A 10,070-nucleotide genomic window follows, 5' to 3' on the forward strand; every position below is an offset into this window, starting at 1 on the left:
GGGGGAACACTGATGAGAAGGCCGACAGAGAGAAAAAGCTTCCCCTGGAGCTGACGCCCTGAATTTGGACTTCTAGCCTACTTTGACTGTGAGGAAATAAACTTCTCTTCATTAAAACCATCCACTTGTGGTATTTCTGTTACGGCAACACTAGATGACTAAAACAACAATGATAGTAAATGTTACTGATTGAATATTATACTAACTAAAAAGAGACTGTAGGGAGTTGTAATGAGAGGGAGAGAGAGAGAACAGGAAGAGAGAGCTAGCACTTTTTTGTTCTGCATTCCATGGATAAGGGAACGTTTTGTTACCGACATGCATTTTAAAATCCCTTTGGCAAGCATCCTTTCACGGGCGATTTACCAATATTCAAACATTTTATGGCCTTCAGTACTCTCCAAAAGAAACAGATTCCTTTAAATTATTGTGTTCTTCAAAAGAGCTTAGCCCCTCCACACTCCCCTGCTTGGCTCTGGATGCAGTTAAAACAAGATAAAGACGAACAGAATTTAGGACAACTGATGTGATACACCTATTAAAGTCAAACCAGATGGTCCCCTGCCTGCTCTCAAGTCATCATCAGATTATCTCACTCTCATGCCTAAAACCTTCCTATTACTTCTCATGACTTTTATAATGAAGCCATGTTCCTTACCAGAGCCCACAGGGCTCTGCACCATCCCATCTCTGTCTATTTCTCCTCCATCTAGTCCTTACAACCCATTTCACTGAGATCCACCTGCTTGATTTTTTTCCTCTTCTTCAAATGCCCAATCTTGTTGCTGCCTCTGAGGCTTCTCCCTGGAGCACTTCCCCCATGCTTTCACGGGCCTTTTCATCTCTCAGACTTCAGATTAGATACATCTCCTCTAGGGTACCTCCCTTATCACTCCTTCCTCCTGTCAGTCTCTATCTATATTCCACTATCCACCTTGATTTCCTTGATAGCCCTTGAAGCTATTTGAAATGCTATCATTTTTAACTTTTGTCTACTTGTTTCGTTTCTGCCTTCCCCCAGTAGAATAACAGCTCCAAGAGAGTAGGAACTTTGCCTCTACTGTTTATTTAGCACATGTTGTTTTTGTTGTTACATGCTGTGGAGTCGGTTCCTACTCATAGAGACCTCATACCAAAAAACCAAACCAAACCCATTGCCATCTAGTCAGTTCTGACTCATAGTAACCCTATAGGACAGACTAGAACTGCCCCATAGGGTTTCCAAGGAGGAGCTGGTGGATTTGAACTGCTGACCTTTGCAGTTAGCAGCCATAGCTCTTAACCAGTGTGCCACCAGGGTTCCATGTAGCAACCCCATAGTATGTGTTAATGGAGCCCTGGTGACGCAGTGGTTAACAGCTCGACTGCTAACCAAAGGTCAGCAGTTTGAATTCACCAGCCCCTCCTTGGAAACCCTATGGGGCAGCTCTACTCTGTCCTATAGGGTCGCTATGAGTTGGAATCAATTCTACGGCAGTGGGTTTGGTTTGGTTTGGCTACATGCTTAATGGAGCCCTGGTGGCGCCTTGGTAAATAACTTGGCTGCTAACCAAAAGGTTGGCAGTTGGAAGCCACCAGCCACTCACTGGAAAACTTATGAGGCGGTTCTACTCAGTCTTATAGGGTCGCTATGAGTTAATTTTATTTTTATTTGGATGTGCCTAATAAAGAAAAAAGAAAAGTCAGACAACCTGAAAATACTCTCTGAAAGTCTTTATAGTTACCATCCTGAGATGGGGGGGGCGGTGTTGGGGAGCAGTGTTTATACAATAAAAATCAAAACCAAACCCTTTGCCATCGGGTCGATTCCGACTCATAGCAACCCTGTAAAACTGGCTTTTGACTAAATTTGTGAAATATATCTGCCTTAAAATAAGATTTTTCTATCTACTAAATGACTTTTATTTGTTGTATTAGATGCTGTTGTTCGACTTCAACTCATAGCAGTCCCATGTGACAGAGTAGAATTGCCCCATTGTGTTCTCTAGGCTGTAATCATTCCGGGAGCAGATTGCCAGGTCTTTGTCTTGTGGAGTAGCAGGGTAGGTTCGAACCACCAACCTTTTGGTTAGCAGCTGAGCCCTTAACCATTGTGCCATCAGAACTCCTTTACTTTTATTTAATGGTCTATAATTTACCACAAAAATATCTTTATTGGCTATTTACATGTTTCTAATCTATTGAATATATTTAACTTTATATCATACATATCACTCTTATATTTAGTATGTCAGTATAAATACTGCCCTAATCAATAGACATTGGAAACTAAGGATATGATTAAAAGCAAAGGCTATCATGCAGAGTGTAAGAGAAAAGGAATACATGGTAACATTTCTATTTTGCATTCTTACGCTCACACTGGAAACCCTGGTGGCACACTGGTTAAGACCTACAGCTGCTAACCAAAAGGTCAGCAGTTCAAATCCACCAGGTGCTCCTTGGAAACCCTATGGGACAGCTCTACTCTGTCCAATAGGGTCACCCAGATAAAATAAACATATATATAATTAGAAACATTATATAACAGCATCATTGAATGGAATCAGGTCATTTTAAAAAAGGTATGCTAACACTTTTAATATCAGGTCAGAGTTTTAAAAAAGGCTTGTTTTTTATATATTTATATACTTCTAAATGACACCAAAAACAATTTTGTGAGAGGGGAAAAAAAAAAGATCTGCTCCTTTTCTTACATGAAAATGTTTCTGAACTTTAATTACAAAAATCATGATTAATTTTTTAAATATCAATTAACTACAACATAATTGGTAGCTCTCGATCATCAGTAATTCAAGTAAAAACTGGAAGAAATAAACATTTAGTTCAACACTAATTGCAGCAACCAGCAGAGCACAAGGTTGTTCTTTATATTTTCTCTCCATATCCTAATACCTTGAGGGACTCAGAACTTTTAAGACTAAGACACTAGGGAACCAAAACTGAGGTCAAAGAAGTCTCCCTAAGAATGAGCAAGGAATAGCAAGTGGTGGCCCTTCAGAGTTAGACGTTTTGGTTTTCTCACTCTTTTTGATAAGAAGAAAACAAATTAATTCATCTTTATAACTTTATCTATGTTTGCTTGTATGGTGCCACCACCAGGCATGCCAGCTTCTGCGAAAAACGGACTAACGCTCCAGATGTAGGCCCTGGCCGTGGTTTCTGGCTCCTTCCTTTTACTCAAAAATGGCTGTCTTCATGGCCTGATTGCTCTCTGGTTGTTTTCTGTCTGAATTTTGCCTCTCTACCCCATCAAGTTGCCTCAGAGGCACTGTTTGCCTGGCTTTTGATTTCCATGTTGCCCCTGGACACATCATTGGGTCAGGATTGACTCCATTTCCTGCAGTCTCAGGTCAGGCTCGGCTGACAGGCTCAGCATGCGTTTCGAGCTTATCAGGGACGGTAGGGCAGTCATAATCAAACCTTTCACAGAGGTGACAAAGTCAGAAATTTTAAAACTAAGTAATTATTGTTATTATTTAGAAAAACAGTAACATTTAGCTCAATTCTTCCTCTGTTCATTGTGGGCTAAACTAGGTATGGTCCTAATGGAGAAGGTGAAATTTGAGCTGAACCTTAGAAAGGGTAGGATGAAGTCAGGCATAAGGGAGTGATAGTGCTTGTCAGATGGAAGCAAATTTAACAGCCAAGGCACAGCATGAGCAAAACACATTCATCAGGCAATTTTAGGAGACCTGCCTCTTTCAAGGTTGCAAAGTTAGACTTGGTCAACTTGTGAGGCATTTTGAATGCCAGCCTTTTGATCCTCCTATAAATCACTTTGGTTTTTTACCCAAATGATAGTCTGCAGCTTAGCCACATCATAATCACCAACTTGCTTCTTTAAAAATGCAAATACTTGGGACCCACATAGACCTACTATATGGGAATCTCTGAGGTTAAAGCCAAGGAATCTGGCTTTGGATCAAGTTCACCAGTTCATTCTTTTGCTTGAGAGTAAATACTATAATCATTTTGAAAATTTTCTTAAATGTTAAAACTTGGTATGTAAAACAGATACAAGCTCGATTTGCATGGTTTCTGTGTATGTGTATGTGTGTGTCTTGGAACCCTTAGGACTCTCACTTAGAAAACCAATGCTGTACTAAATTGTAATAAATGGGGAAATCACAGAGGAGTGTCGTAATGACATGGAATTTTTAGAAGATTAAACCCAATTCCAAGTCATACTGAGCCTATAGGACAGAACAGAACTGTCCCATAGGGTTTCCAAGGCTGAAATGTTTATGGAAGCAGACTTCCACATCTTTCTCCTGTGGAGCAGCTGGTGTGTTTGAACTGCCAATCTGTTAGTTAGCAGCCAAGCACTTAACCACTGGGTCACCAGGGTTCCTTTTTAGAAGATTAATCAGTTGTTAAGTTGTGAAATGGGTTTGAAGAGGAAGTGACAAGATAGAAGAAGACCAGCTGGAAGCTAATGTAGCAGATATTAATTTACAACCTCAAAATCAAATTTTGAAAAAATGCCAAGTGACTTTATTTTCTTTGAATCAATTAAATCTGACTTCATGGCCCCCAGAGAACTGAGGCAATGGTAAATTGATCACAATCACCTTTGGACATCTCTTTCCAAACTCACCCCATATCTGAGAGAAGGTCCTGGAATCTAAGGTAGTGTGATATTTTCAGAAAAACTCCTCTTGTTTTACTCTACCCATATTACTGCCAGTAAGTTCATAGACAAGTCCACATGGTGCCTCCAGTCCAATAGCTTTGGGTGTCAGCAAAAATGGCAGAGTAAGGATTTCTGAAAATTCTCCAGAAAAGCAATGAGAAATCTGACAAAAATAATCAGAATCAACTTTTTAAAAACTCTGTAAATTAGCCAAAGGCTTGAAGCCAGATGGGGAGTATTAATTTAAAATAAACCAAAAAAATACTGCTGAATCTTGGTAGTAACAGAGAACTTCGTGGCGTTTTAATTTGCCCAAGTACCATCCACCGCTATCCACAGCAGCCTAGAAAACAATGGCCTACATTCACAATGAAAACGAGTAGGCTGGAAGCCACCAGAGGGAGGCCAGCACCCTTTCAAAGTTCATTTCCAAAGAATTGTCATTATTTGTCTTGTCTAGCGGCTTCCCTGGAAGATCCCATTTGTCAGGGCTATATACATTTGACCTGACTCAGATTTCACCCAGTGTGAAGTCTTTTACTTCTCCTTCCACCCCCAAAAGGCTTTCTGTGGGGAATGTTACTAAAATCAATCACAGGCAATTATTTACTTTGTGTCTCCTGAGGCAGTGGATAACAGTTGAGGAAAACAATAGCTGAATCAAATAGTTTAAAAGGAAAATCTGAGGAATGAGATACTCATAAACTCAACTAACCCATTGCTGTCGAGTCGATTCTGACTCATAGCAACCCTATAGGACAGAGCAGAACTTCCCCCCATAGGGTTTCCAAGAAGCAGCTGATGGATTCAAATTGCCAATCTTTTGGTTAGCAGCTGAGCTTTTAACCACTGTGCCACCAAGGCTCCAAGATACTCAAAGGGGGCTCTAAAAAGCTTCAATATGTTCTTGGGAATCTAGAAGGCCACTTGCACATATAGGGTTGTGTTTATGATGTCCCACTTTCAGGTCATATGGACTGATGACAGTAATATTTGAGATCTTTTAAACTGAACTGAAGAAGAAGTTTTTGTTGGCACTTTGTGCTCTTAAGAGTAAAGTAGTAGGTATTTTCTTCTCTCTTTTTTTCTATATTTTTCTTTATTAGTTATTTTATTTAAAAAGTACTGAAGAGGAATCTGAGAGAGATGGTGGTGGTGATGTGGTTTCTGAGTCTCCTGAAATGTTGCTCTCCACAAAAAGTCAGAAAAGCTAGGATAGTAAAACCAAAAACACACAGGCAATATCTACAGAAAAATTAGATGACCAAATATCCCCAATAACTCCAATATACAAGTGGATGGGAACAAACCAAAGATAATAAAAGGACCCATTTCCTATATTAACTCTTCAGGAGAAAGTGAGGGGAGACTAAGACTTCTTTAGGCTCTGTGAGCTGGACAATTCCAAATTAGCAGGCCAATTTGAAAACAGCAGTTGAAAGGGGGACTACTGCAGACTCTAATTCATGGGTAAGTGCAAGGGAGCTGTGAGAGGTCAGGTGTTGAGTCGGTTGGTCCCTTATGAACTCAAAACTAACCAATTGAAACCCATTCCAGGAAAATATCTTGCATTGAGGAGAAAATGCTGAAAGCATAATCCAAATTGAGTAGGGGGGGAAAGTCAGGAAAGAAAGAAAAGAGGAAGTCCAGACAAAGGTAGGAGATGTCAGAAATTATGAGGTCATATTTGTAAACTTCCTTATAAAAATAGAAGAGGGAGCCCTAGAGACATGATACTGGACTGTCCTAATCCACACTGCCTTCCTTATATTTCCCTTTAAAAAAATAACTTAAACATAAGCAATTGGAAAAAATTATAGTTGAATCTTATGGAAATTATCATAGAAAAAAGTATGAATGTGATCTCTAGATAAAATAAAGGTACTTTAGAAAGATATACTCACATAATAGATGAAAACTCTAGCCAAAATTTTCAAAACAAGTTGAAATTTTAAAAACACTAAAAGAAATAAAAGATTAGCATAGAACTGTCAAAGAGAGAAAATAATAGCAGGCATCTTGCTTTAATTTTGTTTTTTTGTTTTTTCACCCAGGAAACCAAATATTAACTGCAAAGAAGTTCCTGACCAGGATTAATCCCGCCAGTGACTTTTCTTTCACCCAATGTTGCTAGTCTTTTCTTCTCTGTTCCAAGCCCTGGCTTGCTGAATTTCAATTTCAAAATATATGGCTGGGTGGGGGGCAAGAGATCATCTTGTGACCTGATATCACTTAACCTCAGTAAAAGAGGGAGGGCAGAGTTAAATCAATCATGTTAAGATTAGACAAACATTGATCTTCTATATTTCTCCCTCCTCTTCGCTTTATCAGCCTCATTGTACTTAGCTTCTAGCCATTTGCTTTTCTGGAATCAAAGTGGTCTCCCTATATGCATATAGAATAACTGCTCAGAATAAACCTTATGTTCAAATTTCTTTGAGATTTTATCATTTTTAACAAAACAGAATTAGAAAAACTCACAAATGAGTTTGGAGGGCATAAGATTTGGAAAGGAAGATAATGAAAGAATTAAAATAAAAATCACTCCAAAGTTGAAGACCAAGTCAGAGATCACAAAATCAAATAAAAATTACAAATAGTGCCAAAGAGAAATAAAATGTAAAAAGGAGAAGATTCAAAATAAATAACAAAAGAGATAGAAAGGATTTGAGAGAAAATGCTAGCTAGAAAGAAGATCCAACATATGTGTATCAGGAGTCACTAAAGAAGAACCCCAAAGCAATAGGACAGAATAAATATTAAATGTTATAACTTATGAAAACTTTCTTGAAATTTAAAAGAAAAATATTTGAAACTACATTAAAAGGTCATGCTACATACTTGAGGCACATTAACTCAAAACAGCCAATATTAAAACATATTCTAGTAAAACTACTGGACCTAAAGCAAAGGAAAGAATACCTTGAGAATTCAGGTACCAAGACCAAGTCTTTCATAACAGAAAGAAAAAAAATCGACTTTAGACCTTTCCAAGGTCCCTGGGTGGTGCAAATTTTTCTGGATCAGTGTTTTATGCCAGAATACAGTGGGATAACATATGTAAGATTTCAAGAAAAAAATTGTCAGTCAATAATTTTTTATCAAGTCAGTTTGACCTTCTTCAATAAACAGACAAACCATGAGGAATATGAAATAACTTAAAAAATATTGTTACCATGAGAACTTCCTGAGGAACACATTAGAGAAAAGGCTTCAAAAAATCAAAATGACGAGAACTGCATAAGCATAAAGACTGGTTATGGGCATAAAATTTATATTTATATGTGTAGCTAAGACTAACTGATGGTTATAAGAGAGATAGTAGGAGGACAGGGCCAAGATGGCAGAGTAGTCAGATGCTTCCTGTGGTCCCTCTTACAACAAAGACCCAACCAAAAAAACAAGTGAATCAATTATATATGACAATCCAGGAGCCCTGAACATCAAAGGCAAAGTTGAGGAATCAGACTGTGTGGAAAGGGGAGGGAGAGACGGTTCAGAAGCAGCGAAGAGTTACCAGACCTGACTGGGCAGGAACCAGTAGCTTGCAGGCTGGATCAGCTTGCATGCACAGTAAGGCAAACAGTGGCGCTGTGGAGGTGTTTTCCGCATTGGGAGAGACCGAGAAGCAGAGAGTCTACTCAAGCCTCCAGAACGAGTGAAAAGCAGCATTCAATCGGCAAATGATAAGTACATGCATCTAACCTACCGCACAGATTGAAAAACACCCTCTTTGGGAAAAACCTCTCTCCCATTTACCTGCCCCCTCCCCGCTCTGCACCGGGTCCCAGCCAGTGCCAGAGATTGCCATGTCCCCTGGCTGGAAGTAGGACTCGTCACTCGACCTGAGCCATTCTTTCAGCTTTGGAGAGGGAACAAATTAACAAACAGGAAAAAAATAATCTGCCAGCTCCCGTAAGCAGAGAACTCAGGGCAGGCACAGCTCCTTTGCCTAGGCCTTTCACCCCTGCATAGACCTGTGTGAGCCCATTTCAGTGGCGTAGGCCCTCATTAGCACAGTACAACAGAGTATATACCTGAAGCTTAACTTCAACTGTATCAGCTATATGGTGGAGTGGCGGGTTCATGACATTTGACAATGCTCTGCCGTTAAGCAGGGTCCTCACTACCCACTTCAGGGGCCTGAGGACTGGTGGCTCCACCCACACCAGCTAGCCACCTGTGACAAGGGTCCAAGAATAAGTGGCACCTCCCAGTCCTTACAACCACCAGCACTGGGTGTCCATAGACTGGCTACAAAAATCTACCCACCTACTCGCTTTAGGAAAGAGGGACACACATTCCTCCCACTCGGGGGCAGCTGTCACCCCCCTGACTTGCTCAGCACATGATCCTATACTACAGCCAGACACCTGTGCCTACTCTAATCACCCCTGCCTGTCTGGGATTGTAGGTGAGAGCTTGCACCACATACTTGGTGACCAACTACCTAGACACCTGAACTGAATCCATAAAAGAAAAGTAAATGGACTCCTGGCCTCACGTACCTAGTAACAGATCTAACCACCTGGTGACAGGCCTTTAGAGCTTCAAAAGTGCCAATAATCAGATTAGCTCTGTGACCAGCCTATTTGGGCATATCAAAACAAGAAGCTAGGAAACAGTAAGCAAACATAAAATAAATAAATGTAATAACTTATTGAGGCTCAGAGACAACAGTCAATATCAAATCACTTGAAGAGGCAAACAATGATGGCTTCAGCAAGCTTCCAAAACAAAGAATTAAAAAATCTTCCAGAGGAAGAGAATCTCTTGGAATTATGACAGGTAGAATACAAAAGATTTAACATACAGAACTCTTCAAGAGATCAGGAAGGAAATCATGCAAAATTCAGGACAACCAAGGAACATACAGACAAAGCAATACAGGAATTTAAGAAGATTAGAGAGAGCATAATGACAAATTTAATAGGCTGAAAGAATCCATAGAGAGACAGCAAACAGAAATCCGGAAGATTAACAATAAAATTTTGGAATCAGACAACTCAACAGCAAGTCATAGGAGCAGAATTGAGGCAACAGAAGTCAGAATTAAGAGACTGAAGATAAAGCATTTGACACCAACTTACTTGAGGAAAAATCAGACAAAAGAATTTTTAAAAATGAAGAAACCCTAACAATTATGTGGAACGCTATCAAGAGGAATAACCTACGAGTGATTGGAGTACCAGAACAGGGGGGATAACAGAAAATACAGAAAGAATTATTGAAGACTTATTGGCAGAAAACTCCCCTGATATTGTGAAAAATGAGAAGATATCTATCCAAGATGCTCATCAAACCCCACATAAGGTAGATCCTAAAAAAAAGTCACCAAGTGTCACGGTTTGAATTATGTCCCCCAAAAAATGTGTGTATCGATTTGGCTAAGGCCATGATTCCTGGTACTGTGTGATTTTCCTGTATGTTGTAA

This window comes from Trichechus manatus, unplaced genomic scaffold (assembly GCF_000243295.1).
Source record: "Trichechus manatus latirostris isolate Lorelei unplaced genomic scaffold, TriManLat1.0 scaffold00287, whole genome shotgun sequence".
Classification (NCBI taxonomy): domain Eukaryota; kingdom Metazoa; phylum Chordata; class Mammalia; order Sirenia; family Trichechidae; genus Trichechus; species Trichechus manatus.